The sequence below is a fragment of the Rhipicephalus sanguineus genome, chromosome 11 (assembly GCF_013339695.2).
Source record: "Rhipicephalus sanguineus isolate Rsan-2018 chromosome 11, BIME_Rsan_1.4, whole genome shotgun sequence".
NCBI classification, from domain to species: Eukaryota; Metazoa; Arthropoda; class Arachnida; order Ixodida; family Ixodidae; genus Rhipicephalus; species Rhipicephalus sanguineus.
In genome coordinates, this window is record NC_051186.1 from 62,883,371 (window position 1) to 62,910,411 (window position 27,041).

The following is a 27,041-nucleotide window of genomic DNA, read 5'->3' on the forward strand; positions in this document are numbered from 1 at the left end:
TTTTGATGGAACGAAAATGCTAGAGGCCCTTGTACTGTGCATGCGTTGTTAAGTGCACGTTAAGAACACCAGGCGGTCGATATTATGCAAAGCCCTCCAATACGACGCATTTCAAAGCAATTAAGTTGCTTTGAGGCGTTAAACACCGCATAAACCAATCCTTACGGCTACACTTTACATTTAAGCAAACGTTCGGTGCAAAATGGTTTACTAATTCGCACAAGGAGTACTCGAAGACAAGCTCAAAGAAAGCCCATGTAATGCGTCACACTTTGACATCGACAGTACCGATAAGCTCTTCCGTAAAGATAAACATGGTAGAAACATAAGGTATATGTAAATAGCAGTGGAAGTTTAGAGATGATGTGGTTCAGCTCTCATAAATTATTTCAGATACTAATCACGGGTAGGGAGGCTTGCGCAAAAGCTCCAAAGAAAACAACCATACCAGTATATTCCTTCGCAGCTCTCTTCGCGGAAAATTGCGCCATAACTTCAGAGAAAGTAAATATCCTGTCACGGGAGACTTTCTTCCAAGGCGGGCACGCGAAAATCTGAGTCTCGAAGGAGACGCGTTTGTGACCGGGCAAACACCGCCGATGCACGGTGGTATTAGGCCCCGTGGGATTCTTGTTTGCACGAAGGAGGGCTTTCGGCGCTTTCGGTATTTTGCCTGTCAAGCTTACGCAGAATGTGATACAGAATGCGACCCCCCTCCAAGTGCAAGACAATAAGTACACAGGCTGAGAAAGCTCTTCAAAATGTCATACGCATTGGGGAATATATTGCTCGCTGGCGGCTGCCTCTTGGAGGTTTTATGTCACCGTAACAAACGCTGCAGTACTTTTGCACGATTCATCTTGCAAGCGCGTAATCCGATGCCGTACTCTCTGATGGCACGCACGTGGAATTTGCCAGGGATGTAGAAAAATCTGAAGTCGGTATGAACACCAGGCGCACGTCTTGAGTGAGTGAAAAATAAAATAGAAATGCTTGGAAGGAGAAATTCTCGACAATATTAGGGTGAGGCGGGCCAGAATGAGACGGGGGCAAAACGCGACATTTTGGCTTTGCCGCCCTTCACAGCTGATACAAAAAGTGCATTTTCTTTGTTTCTCTATATCAGCTATAGGTGCCGCTAGTTTTCGACGTTTTTTGTGTAAACGTTGACGATTGCTCACAACGTTCGCGAGGGAAAAATTGCGCGGCTGATGTCAGTGGGTTCGTGACCCGCCAAAAAGCGGCGAAATTCTGCTCGGCCAAATTTTCGGATCGGTGCATGAAGCTTCTCCGGCGTCAGTACAACGTAAGTATATATGCTGTTGCTTCATACTACTAGCTACATTGCATCAGAAGTATTGTTCATTTGGTGCCGTGGGCCAAAGGGCTTATTTGTTTTAATTCGGGCATGTGAGGGGGCCAAAACGCGACAAAAAGGTATTGAATTGCCTTAGAGAGTGTCTTATTAAGTGAACCATTTATTTACGCTCATTATATGTAGTATTTTTTTGTTTAATATGGTACGGACGTACAAGACAAAATCATCTAGAATTTCCTGGAAGGAAAAACGACATGAATAATGCACTGAGTGCTTTTCAGGAGTTTCGGAGCAACACAACGTCGGGTTCTGTTGGATTCAATGCGTGGAGTGCAAGACTGGGCTCATAAAGACTGCGTGGGGCCGACGAAGTGAATTTGATGTTCTTCTACTGCAAGAACTCAAAGGATAAAATTTTTTCACACTGTCTCGTTTTGCCTCACGCAGCGTCTCGTTTTGCCCCGCAGGTTGGGGCAAAATGAGACATTCTGGCGCATTTTTTGTTTCTGTTTAAAATAAACTCTCGAACGGTCACAACATTGCCATATTTATGTGGCACACACCTTGCACCCAAAAGAAAGTTCCTGCATTGATGTTATATGGTAACGAGTGAAATAATAGAAAATATTTACTATTTTCAAATTTTGTCGCACTTTGCCCCGCCTTACCCTATCAAAAAACTTTTACCGGCAAGCAAAATATTTCTTTGTAACACCTGAAAATGGCGCAGCGCTGAATGTTTCAAATCATTTGTCTAAGTGAGACATTAACTTGAGCGTCAGAAATTTATTGTTTTTCTACATTTGCCGTCTATTGAATGCTTCTACGAAAACGCTATAGAACGATTAATGATATCGCAATAATGGCAACTGCTTTAAGGGGATCTGCTGCTGCTTGTTAATATACTGCTTATTGTGCACTGATCACAATCGGCAAAATGCACCCGAGGTAGGAGTACAACCACTGCTTCACCTTTCTTCTGTTGCTCTGGCTTAGTTAGTTGCAGAATAAGATTGAATGTAATAATTCTTATGTTAAAACATCAACGCATTGTTTTCGTTCGTGCAGAATTGTTAAACCGCTAGGTATAGATAACTATGTTTATGAGAGAATGGTATGTGTTTGTTGGCGCGCGCGATTCTCATACACACCGACGCCTTCGGGCGCGCTCCAGACACACACAAACGTGCGCGCGCTTATACATGACAGAACAAAACTAGTAATGCCCGAGAGTTGTATTAGTAATGACTATAATGTCAAAGAAATGACTGTAATGTATCGCCATATTGACTGCTTTCATAAACTTCCTTGACATGCCTTGACTTGACTAACATAGTTCGAGGTTGAGCCGAGTACGTTGTTTGTTCCGGTGGCCCCAAAGGGCCGTGTGCTTGGGCAGGCGTTCGGTGTATTCCAATACCAGATAATCACGCACGCAAGGATGATTCGACTCTTGCATAGCGCAGGCATATAATGGCAATTGTTGACTGTCAAAATTAGTTAGTTTACATTGTTTTTTTCATTCAGCATAGTTATAGCAAAGGAGTGGACACCAAGGGAAGGTAATGAGGCCGAGGACGGCAGGGAGTTTGACGGAGCGATGACATTAAGAAGTTCTCGGGATAAAATTGAGTCATCTGGCCAACATAGGGCAAACTGTTAATTATTGGGAAATACCTTTCGTGGAGCAGCGGATATGATGACGTAATCATAATACATATTTTGGACTCAATTTAAATAAACGCTACGAAAAAAGATATTTCGACTCCAATAAGAATCATTTTCGCAGTACCGCGAGGCCATGTCTGTGTTAAACTAAAAAAAAATATATAGCAGCTTCGTACTAGCGACGCCAAGCCTGAAGGAATAGCGCAGCTTTGTGTGATTCTTTGTTTGTCTCCATTTTTAAAGACGATAGTCTTTCTTGGGGAACTTAAACGCAGAAATTTTGGTCTGTCTTTCTGTCTGTCTGTCTTTCTGTTTGTCGGCACGTCCCTCGATTCAGCACCACTCGGCCAAAGTTGAACCACTTGCCCAAGGGCCAGCCGTCTTGAACTGGTATGGCTGTTTCATACTTGTGAACGTTGTCGATCAAAAGTAAATATCATGCATATCTGAGGTGCAACATCACTAGGTAATTATTAGGTGGCGTGTTCCTTTAATAGAAAATGCATACATACGTAATTTTAAGGACCCTAGTTTCTTAAGCTGCGCTGAAATGCATAAGAATGGAAGCTTGAGCGAGTTGGTATGCGTCATCTTTGTTGAAATAGCGCTCACTAGACGACGATGAAGTAAAAGAAGGCACAGGACAGGGGCTGCCTGTCGTGTGCCTTCTTTTACTTCGTCGTCGTCTAGTGAGCGCTGTTTCAACAAAGCTGAAAATGCGACTGCGCTGAAATTTGCCTTCCTCCGTGCCCTTCGCACGAGCTCATTGTTGTGTTTCTGTTTCGGTTCTGTATTGCACTGTCACGGCCGCTACATAAAATTATGTAGCGGCCGTGGCACTGTACGAATGCCATGGGTTGGTGTTGAAAAACTTTAGTTTTGAGAAGGCCAAGAAGGTGAAAAAAAAAATATTTAAAAAATGAAAAAGCAGCGTTGTGGGCGGCCTTCAGGCTGCCGGTTGTGGGCGCCGCTCTGGCGTTCCTGTTTTACCCAGGCGACGTGTAAATAAAAGAGTGTGTGGAGAGTACTCGTTGAGTGCGGACGTTTCTCTGCTTCAGCGCTTCGCGCCAAACCGCGTTTTCGGGCTGGCTGGCGTCCCCGCCGGTCGCGTTGGTCACCGCCGGTCTTCGCCTGCTGCTGCGCCGGGACTACCAGCACGCAACACAGCACTCATGTTTCCCGACGTATTGCCAGATGGCGTCCATATCTCACACAGCGCCTCTTCTATCGTCTTTACACGACATTTGCAGCGAAGCACGCAGATACGCGGCCAATTTTTCTTTGTTCTTTTTCTTTCTCTCTGTTTGTTTTATCTCTTTGTTGCATACGTTTCTTGCTTTCCTCTCTCTATCTCTTTCTTTCTATTTTCGATCTTCTATCGTTATCTCTCTTTCTTCCGTTCCTATCTCTCTCTGCTTCTTTCTCTCAGTTTCGATGCATTTAGATCTCTTCTACCTATCTTTCTATCTCTTCACGGGTGAGAAACAGCGCTAAAAGACGGGACAAGAAAGGACACGAGACGACGGCGCTGACTAACAACCAAATGTGCTTTATTCCTTCAGTCAGCCTAAATATACTTCACCACTAACGTAATGAAAATACAGAAAACTCAGCCTGCGCAGAGGCAGTAGGGCGATCAACGAGACATGAATTCTATCTCCTTCGGAAGGAGGAAATCGAGGGGAAGCTTACACATGCCTCGCCGCTATTGTAGATGTGATAAGCTTCTGAAATGAGGCGCGCGCGCTCATCGTGGTATTTGACAAGAAAGTGGTATCGTTAAAAGATGGATGGCAACCGCAACTGTTACAGTGAAGAGATAACTGACTATCTGTAGCTTGTTTTTGAACCTTGTTCAAATGCTCGCGCATGCGGTCATTAGCGCACCGCCCCCGTTTGCCCGACATAGTAACGCCCGCAAGAAAGTGGAATCTTGTATACAACTTCTTGACAACATTCAACAAACTTCTGCCTGTGCTTCTTAGTGCATCTTCTTTTCTTCTCTTCTTCTCGGTTGACTTGCTGGCACAGGCTACCAAGCTTATTTCGGGCAGAAAACAACAGCCTAACGCCTGCCCTGCTGACAACTTTCTTGAGATTGTGCGCGACTTTGTGCACGTACGGAATAACCGCAACAGTTTTGCTTCGAGTTTTTCTCGGATTGACACAGCAGCTGGGCGCTTATTTTTAAAGCCTGCTACGAGGCTTTCGCAATGTTAGTCAAAAGCGTTGCTGGAAAACCTGCGAGCTTCAGGCGTGCTACTTGTGAAAGAAACTTGCTTCAACTTGGTGGTCACAGGACCTGTCTAGCGCCGCCTTCATGCAAGCTCTTGCAATTCCGCGTTTAACAATCTTCGAGTGCGCAGAGGAAAAAGGGAGAAGGCTCTTTTGAGATCTGGGCGCATAACTCCAACATAAATGGCTATTTGAGAACGAGAGTTCCAAGTCTAAGAAGCGCAGTTTGCTGTCTGAGGGATGCTCAGTGGTAAGTTCAAAAGAACTTAATTCCGTGAGGAACACGTCAAAAATTGTAGCAGCAGCAGGCTGCGCGTCAGAAGGGTTAGTGCTGTAAAAGATTAAAAAGTCATCCTCGTATCGCATCACCTTAACCGTGCTCGTCTTACTTAGCTTGCTCTCAAGATTACGGTCATAGCTAGCTAATAAAATGTCACTAAGAACAGGGGCGATGCAAGAGCCTATGCACACACCTTTCCGCTGTATAAAAAGCTTATCTTCCAAGCAGACGAAGGTGGATCGCATATAAAACTCTAAAAACTCTAAAAACCTGTCCACAGTGATTCCACTTGCGTTCTGAAACTTAAGAGCCCCATATTTGTCAATACAATTGCTAACTTCTGTACACACATCTTCCTGAGGCAACGAATAATATAAGTCCTTGATATCCACGGAAAAGGCACGCACGCCCACTGGACACTCATCCCGGAGAAAGGCAGAAACAGTACCTGGCGTCCTTATGAGGTAGGGGTCGTCGACATCAAGGAGGCACAAAAACTTTTGCAGAAACACTCCCACTTCTCGTTGCCAGGTTCCGCGCTCAGAAACAATGGCCCGGAACGGGCACTGTTCCTTGTGGGTCTTGGCGCTGAAGAAGGCCGAAAGGCTGGTCTCTTTGCAGGCCTTTACGGAGGATGCCAGTAGCAGGCTTTAAAAATAAGCGCCCAGCTGCTGTGCAATCCGAGAAAAACGCGAAGCAAACTGTTGCGGTTATTCCGTACGTGCACAAAGTCGCGCACAATCTCAAGAAAGTTGTCAGCAGGGCAGGCGTTAGGCTGTTGTTTTCTGCCCGAAATAAGCTTGGTAGCCTGTGCCAGCAAGTCAACCGAGAAGAAGAGAAGAAAAGAAGATGCACTAAGAAGCACAGGCAGAAGTTTGTTGAATGTTGTCAAGAAGTTGTATACAAGATTCCACTTTCTTGCGGGCGTTACTATGTCGGGCAAACGGGGCGGTGCGCTAATGACCGCATGCGCGAGCATTTGAACAAGGTTCAAAACAAGCCTACAGATAGTCAGTTATCTCTTCACTGTAACAGTTGCGGTTGCCATCCATCTTTTAACGATACCACTTTCTTGTCAAAATACCACGATGAGCGCGCGCGCCTCATTTCAGAAGCTTATCACATCTACAATAGCGGCGAGGCATGTGTAAGCGTCCCCTCGATTTCCCTCCTTCCGAAGGAGATAGAATTCATGTCTCGTTGATCGCCCTACTGCCTCTGCGCAGGCTGAGTTTTTCTGTATTTTCATTACGTTAGTGGTGAAGTATATTTATGCTGACTGAAGGAATAAAGCACATTTGGTTGTTAGTCAGCGCCGTCGTCTCGTGTCCTTTCTTGTCCCGTCTTTTTAGCGCTGTTTCTCACCCGTAATCATGAACCAACCAGCCCAAATGCGTACCCTTCTATCTCTTCCTCTATCTTGTTCTTTCTCTCTGTTGTTCTGCCTTTCTATATTTTTATCTCCTTATTCTCGTACTTCTCCCTATCTTTCTATTCCTTTCTATCGTTTTATTTATCTCTCTGTCCATGTTTTTCTATCTTTTTATGTTTTTGTGTGTTTATACCCTTTATTTCTCACCATTTCTGTCTTTCTTCTTCTTTCTATCACTTTCTTTCGCTCTCTATCTGGCTTTCTCTCCTTATGTCTGTGTTTTCTGCCTCTTTCTTTGTCTATTTCTCTTTTACACGCGTCATGTTCGTTTGACACTCGCACTTGCTTTACATGGTAGAGGGGCTTGCCCAATTCCTGGGGCCCGTACCCACATGAAGAGTTTTGCACGACGCAACAGAAGGTGCCGATAGCTTAAACAGCCTCACTGTAAAGAGAATGAGGAGAGCACGTGTAAGTCGATGATGATGACAGTATTTTATGACGCAGCATAAGTTACCGACAGCTTAAAGAGCTTCGATGTTTGAAGTTAGAAGATGCCACACCAATATTTGAAGGTTCGAAACAAATATTCGCAGATGATTACGATATTGCCTAGTGCGAGTTCTGGGCGCAGCTTTGTGTTGGGGCAACGGCAACTGTGTTTGAAGTTTTCGCTCTGAAAAGAAATGCCACAGCCACCCGATGTACTCCTGGCAATTCACGATATTTCAGCAGTATAATAATGCCTTCCACTGTCGCCTGCGTAGTTGGAATGATACCTGTTACCTTTTTTGGCCTTTTATTATTTCCACTTACAGTGCAAACAGTCGTATTCACCAGCGCCTGCGTCGGAATTCATTAAAAAGTAAAGTTTAAAAATGCACATAAAAGCAGCCCTCGCTGAGTAAGCCTCCCGTTCATCTAATATTACTCACATTCCGACAGTGCAGACGTAAGCAAGGAGACGCTGCGAAGCGTAGAACTTTGAAGCTTAAGAGGAGCGTATGAAGAGAACAACTGAAATTTACACGTTATTAATACGCGCCAAATTTTAGCGCCGAGAGAATTTTTGAGCGCCTCCTTCATCGTGTCATATATAGTCTTGCACGTCGAGTTTTATGAATGCGAGAGCCTGACAGCCATCTCGCAATCTTTATGAGGACACACTTAAAAAGTAGTTTTCTGTCATTCCGATCCAGCAAAGGTAATTTTCTATATCTTTGTTCGTTCAGATGTGCCTCTATTGATATTTACATCCGGAGGTTTTTTTTTTTGTTGCCATTGATTAATACAGGAGACCACTTCTCCAGAAATCTTAAAGGCTCGGATAGTTGCAGTGTTTATCAGGACCGCCAGTATATCAGAATTGCATAGCTCCTCTGAAGTTATATGCAGGTTTGGTAATCCAATGAATAAAAAAAAAGTCCAGTATTGGTGTAGCGGTAAACGCATAAAAATGCGTTAGCATTACGTCGGGCGATGCAGCACATCTGGGGTCGAGCAACTCTAAACTATAACAGTATTCAACAGCGCTACCATTGGTCGTGACGTGCTGTATTCTCGATTCTGCATGTACACAGTAAGACCAACTGCCCACCGCAAGGGTTGTGCGAACGCCGCAAACGCCTGAACGCACTGGCTTGCACGATGGAGAGAGAGAGAGAGAAAGGTTAAGTGAAAGGCAGGGAGGTTAACCAGACGGAAATTTTCCGGTTTGCTACACTGCTCTGGGGAAGGGGTAAGGGTGGACAGGAAGGTAAGGAAGGGAAGCAAACGCACACACACTCAAGCACAGGGGTGTCAAAGCCGTTTAGCGAATCCGGTGGACGGCAGAAACTTCAGCAGTGCCTCGGTCGCTTTCTGGTTGCAAGCTAGAATGTTCCGGCGCTCCAAAATAGATTGCTCGGAAAGCGGCAGGTCATCGAGGCGTGCTAACGTTGCTGGGAGCTGTTGTCTCTGGGAGCTGTAGTGAGGACAATGACAAAGAACGTGTGCAATGGTTTCCTCGCTGCCAGAGTGATCACAGGCAGCACTGTCTGCCATTCTGATTCGTTAAGCAAAGCTGTTCGTGAATAACACTCCAAGCCACAGGCGGCAGAGGACTGTTGTTTCGGATCGGGATAGTCCGTATGAAATTTGAAGTTGAACGGACGTATCTAGACGGTGAAGGCTGGTATGCAGAAAACCGGTCGTATTCCACAGTGAGTGTGTTATATCACGCGCGAGCGAGCGTACCTTTGACGCTGCATCGGTTCTTGATGGTGGAATGGCTTACTCCACGCCGCGTTCATGAGCGTTCCTTGCAGAATTATTGGCATGTTCGTTGCCATCGATGTCACAGTGGCCTGGAAGCCACTGGAACGTTATGTCATTATGCCATTTGTCTTTTAATTGCCGATAAGTTTGTCTTATTTCCAATACTAGTTGGTGTTTTGCATAACGACGTAAAGCTGACAACACACACTGCACGGCTGAGACTTCAAGTCTGTAAACATGCCCCATTTCAGTGGTGATGTAGTTGAATCCTTCGAAGTGCACTGCGGAGTGCTACAAGCTCCACAGCAGTCGACGTAGTCCTATGAGACGCTCTAAAATGATGGGTTTTGGCTTTTGCTGGGAAGATAACAGCTCCTGCAGATTCCCCAACAGTTGTGAGCCATTCGTGTAAAGTTTGACATGGTAAATCGCCAGCCATGGTCGCCAGGTTGAAAAGGCAAAAAAGTGCCAAAAAATTGGAAATACTAGCGAAAAAGTAGCCAACTTTTGCCAAGGTGAGTAAAGGTAGCCAAAAGTAGCAACACGTGTGTGAAAATAACCTCGATGTTTTTATTTAAATGACTAAATGCAAGAGCCTCTCGGCTAAAATATAAACGAATATGGCACAAACACTTAAATATAAGAATTACTGATATTCAAGCTTAAATGGTGGGGTTTGACAGTCATTTCGCACAGGATTACGAAGTTTTCGCACTGTTAGAAAAAATTACTCTCTCTTCGCACATCTTCCGTAACTTTTCCTCAATGACTAGAAGTAACGACAATAAAAACGAGCACATAATAATGCTGCACCCAAAATCACAGTTGCTGGGATTGAAGCATAAATTGCAGTCACCTTGGCAATGATTTCTCGCGTGACAACAAATCCGAGAAGTTAATACTCCAGAGTCAAATTCCGTACCATCTCATGATAAATGACACATGCTAATAAGGCGGCAACATGGGCTAGTTGGTACGTCTGCATGCTTGTGATGCCCTGCAGGTTGATACTGACCAGAAAAAAACGAGAAACAATACAGGGTGACGTGAAACACACTGTGTTGTTTCTCGTTTTTCTGGTCCGTGCCTACCTGCGGCGCATCACAAGCCTCAATAAATGACACAAACAGTTCTTCGGATGGTGGGTTTCTAATGTTGATTAGTGCAGAGCACCCTGGATGCGTAGCCCTTTAGATTCTTCTTGACTTCTGATTGGGGTTGAAGACGCGTTTTGGAATAGGTGGCTTGTCCAATGAGGCCCCATGCAGTAGTTTTCACTGCGTACCAGCCACTCATCCAAAAGCATTTTGTTCGTGAACGCGAGGCATACTTGTGTGGCAGAATATGAACGTGCACTTGTAATATTTAAATCGTGGTTCCCACCACGACACTTAACCCTGCTTAGGCCACTGAGGCATCCTTTTCAACTAAATTTTCTGCGTAATCGAAGTGCAAAATTCAGTTATGGGAGCTGGAAACATCATTTTGTTGCCATGTTTTTTCACCACATACTCAAACGCATGCGGCTGTGATAGGGAGACAGAGCTAGAGATGAAGGAGGGAAGACGTAGGCTCAAAAAAAAAAAAAAAAAAACTGGCAGGTTACTTCGGAGTGATCGAAGTAGGCGCAAGTTTGTGTGTGGTCCGATACAAGACCTTACTTGGCAAGTGGCTTCGGAGGAAGCTCTAGCGCTCTTCCTTTTTTTATTATTTTAATGAAAGTTGACAACAGTACTTTTTCTTGTTTCCTTAAATATACTTTCGCAGTGCCGATTACGCAGCGAATGTACAGAAGGCTTATATAGACTTTCAACTGCTAAACTTCAATGTGGCCCTTCTTTTTGAGAAGCATGTAAAAAAGAGGGAACTACGAATTCACTCCTGAAATATCAATAATGAAGGTACTGCGCACAGATAATTTACTCTTATTTCACTTCCGACACTTGTAAACCGTGGAAATGATATACTGCTGAAAGTCCTAACCGTGGTTGCGAGAGTATAGTGTACTTATAAGACGGCTAAACGCACATGATGTATCCCGGCCCAGTTTCCCCGGAAGTGATAGGCAAAAGTTGTCTATTTTCTCTTAGTGATTCAAACCAGATAGAACAAAATTCTTCCGGCAGAGTCCTCAGGCAAACATTTCACCATCGGCATCGTAAAACGATAATATTACAGCATTAATTTTGTCGTTAGAAGTGTACATCGGCGATGTGAAGATATGTTAGACGCAGCTTTTCGAGAACTCTGTCGGTATTTACCTTTCTCCTCCCGTTATCTAATTATTATCTGCTCATCTCCGTGCTCATTGTCGTTATTTGCTATACAAAAGCAATTTCCTGGTTATTTCCTGGTTATTCTTCTACGAGGTGCCTTAAGAATATCACGTTATCGCTAATCCCATATTGACTGCACCTCTCGGTAATTCGTTATTTCTGTAAAGTTGAGAGAACATTAATGGTAATGCCTAAGGCATTACATACTCAACGAAAAGTTGTGAAGGTGGTGCAGTAAACGCCGTCAAACAAGGTACGAAAATAACGTAAAGAGTTGTGAAGCAGCGGTATGTTTTGAGGGCACAACGCATGTCCTGATGATGGGTGTGAGCGCGCTGTGTAAAACACTCCTTTTTGTTAATTATGTCTCCTCCTGTTCTTTTATTTGTTATTTCATGCTCCGTACTGTGTATATATATATATATATATATATATATATATATATATATATATATATATATATATATATATATATATATATATATATATATGTATATATTTATATATGCAAGGAAGCACTAGAAATAATAAGTTTCACTTATTTGAAGATCACCCACCACTATGGTCTAGTGGACATGGTGCTCGACTGCGGACCCGCTGCTCGCTGGATCGAATCTCGCCTGCGGCGGCGGCATTTTTGGATTGAGACGAGAATGCCGGAAGCAAGTGTACTTCGATTTAGGTGCGCGTTAAAGAACCCCAAATGGTCGAAATTTCACAAGCCCTCCTCCACTACGGCGTCTCTCTTGACTATATCGTAGTTTTGGGACGTTAAACCCCTACAATCAAAATTAATCAATTAAAAATCTAGATTTTGTTTGTCGCAGTGTCGCGGTATTTGTTTTAGTGAGCCGATGGATTTGCGTACGCCAACAGCATGTGTAATTGGACAAATGATTGTTGTGACGGTGTAATTTATTATTGTTACTATAAAAGTGTCTCAGGCGTCTGGCGCGGCTTCTGTACAGCTTCCATCACCAAGTGACGTGGGCGGGATTCTTCACGTTGCAATAAAGTAACCCCTCAATTCTGCTGATATTTAGGAATTTTCGCGGTCTTAGGGAATGTAGGCCCGCGTGCCAATGACGAACTAAACCCACCTCGGTGGAACCGTGTACGAGAATTGCAACAAAGTCACGTAGACACGCACCTTGCTCAAACCGTCAAGTAATACGACCAACAGAAACCAGCCTGCAAGTGTTATTACAAAAATGACACATCCGGATGTGATAAGGAACAGTATTATTTAGTGACATTAAATTAGCAGTGATTGCTGGTTTACCGGTGCTGACGTGCCAGCATTCGTTTAGAGCTGGTTTTCTTTTCTGGTGGTCATTTGAGGCATTTTCTTTGTGAGCATCAACCTGCTATTAAGATCATCTATTCAACTCAGGCTGTGAAAGAAATGTGAAGTCCATCAAACAGATTATGTAACCACGTGCAAAAGCTAACACCTTCATCTACAGAATCACGAGATACAATTTTATAATCCTTTCAACGTGCCGATGCATGAGGTAGTGAATCCTATCAATGCATGAAGCATACCTTATAGAGTATTGATAGTGCCCCTACCGCATCATCTTTTTCAGACCGCTTCTCGTATGGCCACTGCTGCCTTCTTTCTCAACCGTAACAGCAGAACAAAGTAGACTTCAAAAAGCTCCATCTCAATCAAGAAAGCCATATTCTTTCTTAGCTACCTTTCCCTCTTTTGCCACCAGGAGATCCTTCAAAGTAACCGAGCTCTTCTATATCATCCCCGACAGCTGCAAGCTCACCGCCCACTTCATATAAGAACTCTTGAAGGTTTATCGATCTCTTCGTTCGTTTCGAAATCCGCAACACACACACTTTTTTTTCTTTCTTCCAGCCATGACATCGCTCTCACGGTCGAGGAATTCCAAGCTCCCGGTTTCCCTGAGCGAACAGCCCTCCATGACTACAAAAAAATGATTGAATATTGTGTTCAGGAGAAGCGTCCATCAACCGTCATGGTCGATGGGACTGTCAGAGATAGAATGACTTCCAGGTCAACGTCCGTTACAGCAATATATCGTGCTGTCCGCGCTGTAGCTTGGTTAATACTAGAAAGAACCTGCCCCACGAAACTGTTTCTTTAGGTTTAGAAGATCAGCTTGCTGGCACCTTTATGGCATTATATCTGGGATTAGCATATCGAAACAATCTTTGCGCTTCGCTTACCAGCAGCATTTTTGGCATTCATTTAATAAGTGTGCGCTGCAAAGTCATATGAATGCATCTTTCACACGGTTGGACGAGTCGTCAGCGAGAGTTCTTTTCTGTGCTTTTGTGATAATGCGACAAGAATTCCTAAATCGAAAATTCAATCACGAAAAGCCGTTATTATTACATAAAACTGTCCACGACAGTCAGAATATTGACATAAATGCCAGTGACAAGTTACTTTATGAATAATGAGGTAGATTTCATGGAAGACAGGATTTTGTCGCAGTACTAATGAAAAACGGCAAATTCATGTACATACAGCGAATTAGTATTGTTATTGATTTTTACATGTGTACACAAACACACAAGGATATAGACGAAGTAGGGAGGGAGAATACTGATGACTGCCAGCTAGAGGAGCACAACGTCTACCGACGCTTTCGGGAGGAAGACATAAATAGAGGAAAGCAAGATGAAGGAAAGAATGTCGAGGAACACATCGAACAGACCGGGAAAATATTAGGCAGGGGCACTGAAAAGGAAAGCTGAAAGAAAACGATCCGCTTGCGACACGCTGGTCTCGGTGCTGCTTTATGACGTACCGACAGATAAGCAAACGAGTGTTGCGAAATATCCACGAATTTTTTTGGCAGTCACACTCGTTCTGGGCAAACGTTCTGGGCAAATTTCCAACAATGTCCACGTGCAGCGGTGCCCACTGACAAATGAGGGACCCCTAAAGTGAAGTATTCTCGCCCGCGGATTCCAGGTTGCCGCAGCTCATTGGGCCTTCGGTACGTTTTCTCAACAGTCTCAACAGTTTCTCAAAGGCCAGAACGACAGGCTGTAAAAATCAAAACCTTCGACGTTCTGAACATAGTGCTTGGTGAATCGGCGAGACGCTGGCGCGGGCACCAGGGCACATAAGACGCGTCAGAGCTCCAGAAATGAGCATTGTAAGGCCTCGTGTTAATAGATTATCTGTGAGCTGCAGTGTCGATATTTCTTCCTGTGATAATGTTTTGCGCGGGTGTGTTCCTTTACTACGTAATCCTACAGGAAATTGTGTCTTGTAGATGTGTTTCAGATGGGACCTCGCATAAGTTAATCAGCTGCAAGAGCTTTGTGCCACGTGGAATTATTTAGCGAACATTTTACCACCCAGAAACATGACAAAATGTTGAACAGCGTTTGTAAAGATAATTTCAGTTCAGAAACGCTACTTACTGAAAGGGCCACATATCCAACGTGCATGTTTCGCAATGACGCGCGGAACTTTCTCTCTGTGCGCGGTACACATTCTAGGACTACAAAATACACCATACACAAGCTGATGGGCCCGTTCGTAAGAAAAGGCGAAGACAATGGCTTCTCTGGGCGCACTCGTACTCTTGCCGATGTAATTGGTAAGAGATGGCGAGCTCAGCTTACGTTACAACAGAGCAAAGAATATAAAGTGATAGAGCGCAGATATCTGCGAACGCCGGTGGTTGTATGCACAATTATGCTTCTCTAGCAGTCTCAACAGGCAAGCTCAAACCTTGTTAGCAAGTACTTCAACGGCCAGCAACCCACTATCTTTTTGTTTGCTTTATGCTTTGAGCACAAGTCTGTACTGCGGAACGGCACCAGCCTCTATGCACAAGCCAGTACTGCGTGGGAAACCGAAAACCCGCAGGCGTGCAACTAATCAAATAGGATCCGTGTAGATGAAAACAGCTCAATAATTATACGCTTTATTGCAGCAGCATAATAATGATGCCGACATTTACTCGGCACGCTTGCTCCCTTTTATAATAATGTGAATCTTGGTACATTACAGCTGACATTTACTCGGCACGCTTGATCCCTTTTATAATAATGTGAATCTTGGTACATTACGGCTGATGCTCCGTTTCTGGGCAAAGCGAAGAGCTCATTTGGGGCCACGAAACAGAGTATGTGCGTGTGTTTGTGAGTGTGAACGTGCATGCGGGCGTTCGTTCGTTCGTTCGTTCGTTCGTTCGTTCGTTCGTGAGTGAGTGAGTGAGTGAGTGAGTGAGTGAGTGAGTGAGTGAGTGAGTGAGTGAGTGAGTGAGTGAGTGAGTGAGTGAGTGAGTGAGTGAGTGAGTGAGTGAGTGAGTGAGTGAGTGAGTGAGTGAGTGAGTGAGTGAGTGAGTGAGTGAGTGAGTGAGTGAGTGAGTGACATATCGGCAAATGTATCTGCCTTTGTGGTCTTATATTCTGTAACCTACAAGGACCATATTATCGAGAATGTTAGTCATAAAGGGTGGTTCTGTCAGCGCTGTTTCTTATAGTTAAAGGTAACTATGTTACAGGGTCTACGGTTATAAAAAATAAAAGTGAATTGCGTAAAATTATATTTAAAAAAATCTATTTTGCTGTACAGCAGAGCGTTTTGCGAATTGACCAGCTTCTCAACGCACCGCTTAAGATCTGTTACGTAATATCCCCGTACCTAAGTACCATTTACACAGCCGTAATGAGCATAATTAATGAACCTACGTTCAGCCAGCTGAGAGTTTTACGGCGACAATCAAGCTAAAAGGCGTTGATGTTCGAGAATGGCAAAGTCTCAAAAGATTCATATGCGGCGAGTTCACGGCAACAAGTCGCCCAGGCGCCGCTCAAATCACTTTTACGGCTGCATTTGCTTCTTTTTTGAAAGCCTGCCCTTAGGCATATTGTTGAAAGGTTTCATAAATACACATACAAATTTGATTCATGTATGAAGTATAGCAGTGAGCTGTGCAACGGTCCGTGAATTTAGCAATCAAGGTCGGGTGGTAGACCAGGCCTGAGGCGTGCTGCACGGAAGTACACTATTTGACATGCATTTAGAATTATGAAGTTGAAGAGCAGGAGCTGTTTTCAATAGTATTATCCGTGTAAGAAAACCAACTGAAATTGATATTTACGGCAAAAAGAGTGATGTCGATGTGAAAATGTGTACACCAAAAATTTTAAAAAAAGGTATTAGTGGCGAACACGTATTCGCTGAAACAGACGAAGTTAAACATAAATAAACATAACCAAAAAGGCGATCTATAATATTCTTCCGCTAAGAGAGCCGAGGTACCTCTAAGAGCCACCATTACGTTCGCCAAGTTATTTTTCCATTAAAACGGGCGACTGAACAGAATGATCGCCCTGAAATGTTTCTTTGCATCCAACGGTTTTCTTTTAATTTTTGTAGAAGCGTTAGGGGTAAAAAGTGGGCGTACTTGGAGTGGCACCGGAGGCGTACAGGAAAACGAACATTTTTATTCCGTAAAAGTAAATATATGTCTAGAGCTCTGAAGAAATAAAATGCATATACGCGTCCGGGCTCCATTGACCGTTTTCGAACATCAGCGTGAGAATAAAATAGAAAAAGAAACGGGAAACACGATATATTGTTATTGGACAGCGCCCTAGTTTTTACCCATTCACAGCTAAAACCTGTCGAATATAACGGCACAAGATGGTCTACAAGACACACAGTTCCCTGCTGTCTTCACTTGCTTGTGTTTAATCAACGCTTTTTTTTACAATAATGAAAAAGAACAATTTTTAAATAACTGTACCCAAGCCGGAAAAGAACAAAAAATATCGAGTGCACGCAGTTGTGAATACGGCCACACTACAAAGTTCACAAAGGAAGAGCATCAGTAATTAAAACGCATACTTATCATACGAGTTAAGAGATATCTGGATTACTGTTTCTATGGTGATGGGATTCACTTTTTTACTCACTCCGGAACGCGTCCCATCCACAAATACTCAGGACGAAAGATAACGAAAACAAGGCTTCACGCATGTGTCGTCCAAAAGAGGGTTCATTTCGCAATTTATACGTCGTATTCGAGGAAAAACTCTGCTACGCGCTAGTCTTTTAATTATTTTGCGTGTATTCCTGCCAAATTTTGTTTTATCTTTTGTGAAATCGCTTAATCATATATGCCAGTAGTTGCCCCCCTTGGTCACATAAATGGGCGCAGCGTAATCGCTCGAATTTGGGCAGCTTTATATTTCGTATTCTAGAGCTCCGTTAGAGAAACATGCTTATAGCAACGCTTGCTTCATTAGTCACTCAGCTTTTGCAGATGCATTACCAGCGACCATATTATATATGCACTGACTCTTTCAAAATGATTCGATGCTCTCTCACACACAGCCGCTTTTTTGGGCGCATCTGTGGGGCATAGAAAAAAAAAAAAACTCAGGGTTCCTTATGCATTCACTTAAGGCGACTCGAAGGCGAAATCCATTTTTCGAAATGTTAAGAGTTCATAGAAGGTTTGGAAAGGGGCGAGAGAAACACAGGCAAAGAGCGCTGACTTCCGCAATGCACTATTAACATTTCGAAATGAATGCACATGAACTTGCCCAAGCGTCAACCCTTTCAGAAAGCAATCTTCTTGTTTTTCTTGTCAGTCCATGTTCTGATCCTGCCCCGTCGCTCTCCGAAACCTTTGTGCACTTAGCGTGGCTTCGCATTGCCTCCAGGATTGGAGGCACCTCACCTGGTTTCGCACTGCCTCTTTGATCTGCCCACTTTTGACGAAGCTACGATGTCATGGTATGACGGCAGCATAAGTTGTAACTCCAAAATATGTGACGCCAAGATGACGTCACAAATATTTGCGATATGTGACGTCATGATGACGTCATAATGCCAAGCCATCACATGATGATTTTTTTGCATCACTTGTCCCCGACGCCGCGGGACGCCGACGCCGTAGACCGGGACGCCGACGCCGACGGTCAAGTTTCGCGTTTGATGAGGCATCTAAGGCATTCGCCTTAAAAAAAAAGAAAATAAAACTTCGAGAACGCTTGAACTACGCCTTCTAGGGTAGAACGCGGTGACGTAATTTGACCCCGTGCGTAGCTCCTTCAACCGTGTCGCATGGGAGGAACGTTTAGAATAACAGAGCTGAACTAGTTGGTATTTATTCTAAAAAGACAGGGCGTGCAAACATTGACAAAGTGTGGTGTTTTGTTGTCATGACTTCTTTCATGTGTCCGTGTTTGCACGCCCCGTATTTTTAGAAGCAAGGTGTGTGCGCGTAACACCGGCCGTTTCGCACTATCCTATTTTTACTGGATGTAGAGTGTATTGGTCAGTGCCCACTACGCCATAATTCTTCCTTTTGCAAATTTTCGAAACACACACTACGCGTCCCTAAGGAGCCAAGCACACCTGCGCAGGTTATTCAACGCAGAAATTCGGGCTAATTGGTGCGTGTAGAAGTTGTGCATCTTAGGAAGCGCAAAAGAACAAACACTGAAGGAAGAGAGCCCTGTTTACGTGACTCTTTCTTCTACGTTTGTTCCGTTGCGCTTGCTACGATGCACAAGTTCGACGTATGAAGGTGCACAATCTGTAATGAGTGGGCAATTTTAAACCACCCACTCTTTGCACAATTCACTTATTTTGACGCCTGGTGCGATTTTATGATTCTGTCACGCACTATTACATGCACTAAGAAGACTGCACCCACTACATGACATTCTTATTGCATTTTTTGTCAAAGCACTTTCAAGCACTGGCGTGTGTCCGTGGTGGAACACCTGCTTGCCTCATAGAAAGCCTGGGTTCGATTCTCACCCCGACCAAACATTTTTATTATGCAGTTATTTGCACATATCTATAGTTTTCACTCACGGAAAACGCTGATTGTTCGCTCACAACCAACCACGCCGACACAGACACCGGAATTTCTGCGGTACAAGCCCTTTAATGCTATCGCGTTAAAAATATAATCAATGCGGTTTCGTTTACAACGGTCGTTCGTACTCCTCCGGTTCCGACATGTGTTGTATGAGAGCAGCAACATAAGGCATACAATGTCTCGGGTGAGCGCAATGTTGGCTACATGCCATGTTTCGTATCATTAATCACTAGCTGTTGCCCAAAGAGAGAAATCTCCTAGCAAAAATGAAGCACTTGGTTTTCGTACTTGTCACGGCACTCTTATTTTTCTCAGTTCCTTCTGCACCACACTGCGCAAAGCCAACACGTGGTTGGGTTTACTTTCGATACGCTGCATACAGAAACTGTTCTTCATTAGGGCCACAGTGATAACACAATGCGCTGTTCGTGCAGTGAATACCGGCACGAGCAATGCTAGTGAACATAAGAATGAGCCTCAGAAGCCACCAGCGGTGGTCACTTAGCGGCTTAGTAGCGTTTCACTCATCAACTGCAGGACGCAGGTTTATCATTTCACAATTCATCACACCCAAGGTGGGGGAGGGGGGGGGAGAGCATCACATTTGAGTTTCGACCAGCGTACAATACGGAGATTGAGTTTTCCTCCAAGGACTATGCGTGAAATGATTGCCTTGTGCGGTGTCAACTTCTGAGGCGATTCGTAATCACTTAAATGCCTCAGTCAAAATCATTAGCTAACATTCTAAAAAATGAATGTGATACAACAGTACTAGTTAATCTGGAGGATATACTGCAGTGTGTAATCGTTTGACACACAGAAACAGAGTTCGCGATCACCGCTTGGAAAAAAAAATCATGCACAGTTAAAATGTAACAATTACAACCATTTCAAAAGTTGCTCATTTATATAACAGCATTCCAGCAACCCGAAAATGATGGTAAAGTACTGCAAGTGTACACTGTCGGTGTTCTGATAACCAGTGGCTAACTTTATTATGTTTCTAGCAAAACTCCTGAATTAAAAATTTCAAGCATGAAGGCGAAATATTTTTTTGTGTGTAGCAGTGTGCAAGAAAATCGTTACTTCTCTTTTGTGCCTACATCTCTTAACAAAATATATGCTTCACTTAAAGTTTTCCTACAATATGAGCTTTTTTTTGGTTAATTTATACGTACTACCTATCTCCTATGAGACTATACCAATTCGCTGTTATAGATTTCAGAACGCACAGTGTATGTTTTCATAATACTTATCGCTTAACACTATGTTGCCGAACATTTCTAGTAGATATAAAGGCCGCTATGGAACGATAAAGCAAAACAAGTTAGAGCAGCTTGCACCGAGTCGCGTAAGGCTCGGTCACAGCAGGCCCGGTGGGCACATAGCTGGTCCTCGTTTGGCTAGGCTTTTACCATTTCACCTCTCTCATTCCCACCCCGTGCTATACTATGCTGCGCTATGCTTGCTCTGCGCCTTTTTTGCACCGAAACTATTATTTCTGTTGCTTTCGTTCTCTATTTATCTATTGCTTTCTCTTTCTCTATTTTTCCATCTGTCTTTCTCTTTGTTGTATTTGTCTCTCTCCCTCTACTTCTCACTCGCTCTTTATTTCTCTCTTCTTCTTGTCTCTCTTTATTTATTTACCTCTATTTCTTTGATTCTGTCTCTTTCTTTCTTCGTTATGCATTAGTCTGTACCTCGTTCATTGCATTACTCTCACTTCTCCTTCTTTCCCTCCTCCTCAGCCTCAATTCCCTTTGCCACTCCATTCCTTTGCCATTCCACACAAGGCTATGCTATGCTCTGCAAGCATAACTGGATAGCCGAGTACCTAAAACGCTTGCCTTCGGATAGTGGGTACGCGGGTTTGAGACTCGCCTCGCCAAAAATTTTTGTTCCCATAAATTTCTTAAATTTCTCTCTTTCGCTTTCTTTCTCTCTCTCTGTACTCGTCCTCTCAACCATAAGCATTACAGCATTACACGCCACACAAATCGCGCGCGGGTTCTGGGAGCAAAGCAGAAGAGGAACAAAAGGACGAAGTTGAAAATGAGGCTGAAGAGAGCACGTGCCGGTTCATGATGATAATTTCTTATGTTAAACACTGCAAACCTCGAGCATCAGAGGTGTGCTGCCAAATGGTGATAGCTAAAAATAGAACTATCATACATGTTCGAGATGCTGCTCTTGCAGGAATACGGCAGAGATTTATAGAGTTCAAGAATTTCTTTCCGATCACTTTGTCTTCAGACATTTTGAACTGGTAGAAAAATACAGCTGCATGAATTATCGCCAAGCATATGAACACCGCTCGTTTTATTTTGCCAACTGGTCGTGCAAGTTTACTCTGAATTAAATTGGAAAACGTTTATTAAAAAGAACAAAGAAAGGTATTTGAGAATCAGGCGGGTAGGGCCCCAGTTAAGGGTTCCCTGGCCTCAGCAGCCCGCGATGGCTGGAAGACGAGCGCCACTTGGGCCTCCTTTTCCTTGATTGCGACAAAAGCAAATAGCGGGCTCCAGTAGCGGAAGCCGTAGGCAAGGAGGACGTTTACAGGTTCAGCCAACACGCAAACTCTGACAGGATTTATACAAGGATGACATCTCATGCCCAAGATCGAATTATTGAGTTTTCCTATGAAAATAGGTTAGACTTTCTTGAACACACAGGAACATCTAAGTGCATTATTTTTCGTCGAGCAGATAAATACTTGTCTTTTTTCCTTCACCTAACGGAGGCGACTGTGCTGAGCGTTCATTTGCACAGAAACAACACAACATACATTCGCGCCCCTAGATAAAGGGATAAAGGAATGCTGAGGATGCGCTTCAGTGGATAGCACACAACGCGTGCTGTAAGCAATTGCGTCTAATGTGATTAGCGTGGGCATTATTTAGTACGCAGGCCCATTGCCGTCTCTCTCCTAATTGCATACACAAACACCATAGCACATCTCATAATGCGTGATGGCGTGCACCCTGTTGTCTTATGTTTTTTAGTTGCGAATCTCTTCTATTGGCCTACGCTGCTAAAATACTGAGCCTGGCGCCAAGCTTGCACTTACAAGGTTCATATGAGCTTTGAGGTTGTCGTGATGTGTGTGTGTGTGTGTGTGTGTGTGTGTGTGTGTGTGTGTGTGTGTGTTTATGTGTGTGTTTGCAGTGTTTGTAGGGGCCGTGGGGCGCTGCTTAATAATTAAGTCGACGTAAAATATTATTCGCGGTGCCTTCTTAGATGCTAGCGTGTCACTGGAACAGACGTTTTCTCGTTTCTTAACCGCCCCCTTTGCAAAGAATGGTCGCAAATAATTGAAAATATTTCTAAAGTGAAAATAGCAATGCTTTTTGTTTTCTTAAAATACACTTTATTCGTGCATGAAACACGGTCCACGCAAGGCGATGGTTCTCCAATTAAGTTCGCCTGTCTGACATACATATCTATGAGCTCACTTACCATAAAATGGCATACCATATAACATGAAATTTAGTGACCGACCTCCTTTCGCGTAAGCCGTATGAAGTATGCACTTCGTTTTCGTTTAATAGGTCAGTAGTGGTTCAACGATTGTGTGACTATATTTGCATCTGTTTCGTACGTCTCTCGCTACTTTAGCTATTTATAATACCCCATCTAGCCCTCAGTTCGGTGCTGCTGCCTATCCCTTCTGTTGATCGTCCCGCATGGGCTTCGTATACGCATTCTTCTGGTCTTTTTTGAACGATCTAAACATGATACACATTTATTACAAAATCAACTACGCGATATCGCACTGTATTGGTGAGGCTCACACACTTCAGAAAAGGAGCATGTAAATAGGCGTCTGACACTCATGTTGCTGGTTGCGCATTTTGCGGCGTATAGCCAGCGTTTTTATTAGTATATTTAGGATCGACATTGTAATGTTATAAGTGCGTTAGCATAAAGTCGAGTGCGTATTCGAACCAGATTTTGGTGTACTTAATTGGTTTCCTCTTATTTTTTTGTAGGTCGTGAAGAGAATCCCTCACTATATGCACCACGACTTTCTCATTTTACGATGATATGTCGGGAGCCACTGGATACAAGATAATAAACATATTTAAAATGACCGTCATACTCAAGTCGTTGGCGCAGCTTCATTTAAACGGCATTGTCTGAGGAGGGCACGTGAAGTAGTGGGACCCCCCTGTATATATATCTAGGGGTGTTTTTAGAGGGCATGAGAAGCAAGAGATACGCGGTAAAGAAAGCATGGAACCTAAACGTCTACCATAGCAGTGCAGCGTCAAAGCTAATCCTCTTAATATGAGCATGCACGGATGCTCAGTGAATAATAAAACACACAATAAAATGCTAGCGAGAGTTGCATCAGCAGAACATTTTTTTGCACTGCACAGCGCAAATGTCTACCGACATTACAGCTTCCTTAGTTGTCTAGCTGTTTTTGTGCAGCGTTGCGGGACATTGAAAGTTGCCTAATTTTGAGCGACACTGTAGTGTAAGCAAGACAAACTCCGAAATAGGCGTTTTCACAGCTCTCTTACGGACATATTTCTTCATTAAAGGCTTGCCGCAGCGTGTGAGCTCTAAAGAAAAGTAGACAATCAGCGCTGAAATTTTGAGAGCTATATTCAGCGCGCCGCCTAGGGTTCTACATGCTTGCACACTTCCACGGAAATGTCTAAAATCTTGCGAGTACTAAACCTTCGCAACGAACCGCTTCGGTACAGAAACAAGCTTCCCCGCAATTAACAAGTAATTGCGTGTTAATGAGTAAAAGCGCAAGATACCCTCATGCCCGGAGTGACGGGAGAAATAGAGCCTATAAAAATTCGTCGTAAAAGTGGCACGACGACGTCGAAGGGACGTGCATAATTATAATAATAAATCATTCGGGAGAAAAGTCGTTGAAAGGACGGCCGGGGACAGACTGCATGCTTATAGGACCCCACCCTGGGCTCTTAGAAATAGCGTACGACACAAATGCGCCAAAATGTCGCTCTAATGGCTGCCATAGCCACTAATGAGACATCTGTAGGCTTGGAAGACTGAACAGGCAGCTTGATGTCATTGCGTTACCTTAAAAGCCTTGGCATACATTCTCCGAAATAAAACAAACTCTTTAAAATGCATACAACTGGAGAACTGTTCGTCCTGTTAAAAGAAGCAAATTCTCGCATACGCATTTGCGGAATTCGCTGACAACTTGCCTGAAGCATAAGCCCGCCATCGTTCCCAGGGTCCATCTTTCTGTCTGGCAGTTTGTGGAGCCTGTATGCTTTATTTTTTTGTGAAGTTTCTTTAAACGGAAGCTTAAATATATGAGCTTCGTGCTTTAACAGAGCGCCTCATGGTAGAAATACGCTTTCCATCGGTGTTGGTGTTTTTATTTTTTTTTCTGCTGTCTGATTCACGTGAACCTCCCTCATTGCAGGCAATCACGCTCGCTTGGCGTTCGTCGGTGCATAAATATGCATTTAAAATGCAAACTCTTCTTTTTTTGTTCTACGTATTCTGCAACTGCATCTTCTCTGTTTCTTGCACAGAATGTAAATTCTAATGTTACATCGAGCACTGATTTCGTATTGTTCATTGGTGAAAATGAGGAACTGATATATGATATAATTGGCACATCAAGAGACAATAGATCGACCTTACTTTTTCTGCTAAAACCATGAAAAGTTGAGTGTTGCTTTAAATCTTCGCACAACCTAAACGGCAAAAAAAAAAATAAGAATTGCAGCAATCTTGGGGTCCCTTGATCTTTTGCAGCACTCGCATATAGATATTGAATTTTTAATCTATCGTCTTCAATCAATCTTTGTAAGCCAGTACCGCTATACCGGTGGGCATCGTACTTTTAAAAACAAAAAAAAGTGCTCTGGTCCACTACAACCATTGCAGTGGAAGACCAAAAAGACAAAAATGTGCTGTATAAAGGCCAAGCTTTCGTGGCGTTTGCCGAGCTGAGTCCGTATCTTTAAATTTAAATTATTCATGCACATCCTCGTTCGCACAATAACAAAGAAAGCCCGCCCATTTAGGTTTTTCATTATCGGTGCGAGGTTCTCCGGCTGGATTTATTCTCTATCACATCAAAGGTGCTCTCCAAATACAACAGTACGACGACAAAACAGCTATGTGTTCGCTTCGTTAATTATTAGTATGCTGGAAGCAAAGAACATGTTTGAGTGGTGGAAGCAGGCTATGGAAAACCAAACATGTGTACTGGAAACTTGCGGATCTAGAGGGGGTCACCCCTCTTCTTGTAATTTGGGGCGACAAGTTTTACGTTCAGAAATCTGGCATTTGTATCGGCTCTCGGGTAGCACCTGCCCTGCGTGATACATTCGTAAGTTATTTTGACGGGGCTTTGCAAACGGCGCTGAGTAGCCTTGTAATTAATGTCTTCAGGTATGTGGACAATTACCTTGTGCTTGTCGATTCTGCTTCCATGGAATAGAACCTGGATAAGATTATAGAAATCTTGGAGCAAAAAGGGCATGGTTTGCGTTTCAACCACGAGAGTCCGCAGGATAATTTATTACAGTTTCTTGATCTTGAGCTATCTCTTCATGCAAACCACTTATGCTGGTCTTTCTCTACCCGTTCAAAGAAACCAATTTTAGACTATTCTTCTTCGCATTCTAAAGTTGTAAATCAAGTATTGCGGTTAACCTTCTGAATTCAGCTATTCAAAATCATGTTTCCACAGAATGGCGTGTGTTTTTTTTCAAAATAAATAACTAGGCTACAAGAACCAGGCTTTCCGTCCGGTGTTTTGGTGTTCGCCGCTCAGACGGTTTGCAATTGAAGAAAGAAAAAGGATGCCATACAAATGATGTAAAAAAGCCACAGATGTTTGCGGTTGTCTCTTATGTGCACGGAGTTTTGCATAGGATAAAAAAGTGTGCAAAAAATTTAACCTTGACGTTGTTTTTTCCGCCAGTGAAAAATTGCAGCAGATGTGTTCCAAAATTGAAACAAAATGCAAATTGAAAGCACGCCCCGTGAAGGAAGGTTGTGGTGTTAAACATGTCAATTGTTTCACTAAGTGTCGGTCGAAAGTGGTTTATTGCATCCCGTTGTCTTGTGATAGGGTGTATATCGGGCAGACAGGGCGCTGCCTGAATGTGCGCTTGCGTGAACACTACAATGCGCTTAAGTCTGCCCCGGATTTACATTTGCCCGCCCATTGCACAACTTTTGGTTGCGTACCTGAATTTTCGCGCACGTCTGTTTTATATGCCCATCGTGACACTAAAACTAGGGAGATTGCGGAAGCCTTTTTCATTAAAAAGAATATCGATATTTGTGTCAGCTCTCCTTCTATATCGCTTTTAGATTGTGAAATCTCGTTTATGGACGACACCTAATTATGGTGGATCCTTCCCTCATGTATTTCCCTTGCCCTTCATGTTTTCCTGGTATATATTATCTTCTGTGAATAAATCCAAGTTTCAGTCTGTGCTTGTTTGTGTTCCCCTTCTGTGTTCCGTTAGTTTGCGCTGCCAATATTCCATTATGAACCTGCACCAACTAGCCCGCCTTTCAACACTTCTGCATTTGTTACACAGTTCGGATTACATTTTGCAAATGTTCGTGAATACTAACGAAATATGTACTTGACATTCTTAAATGCATTTATGTTCACGCGCTTTTAAACTGTAGTTCCTCTGTGACAAGCACAAAGAAATGCCAACGTGTTACTAATATCTTTGCTGACGGCTCAGTTCTTGTTGAATAACACGAACAGCATGAAACAACAAGCATAGAAGTCGAAGTTTTGGAAATTATTTCGTCTTATATG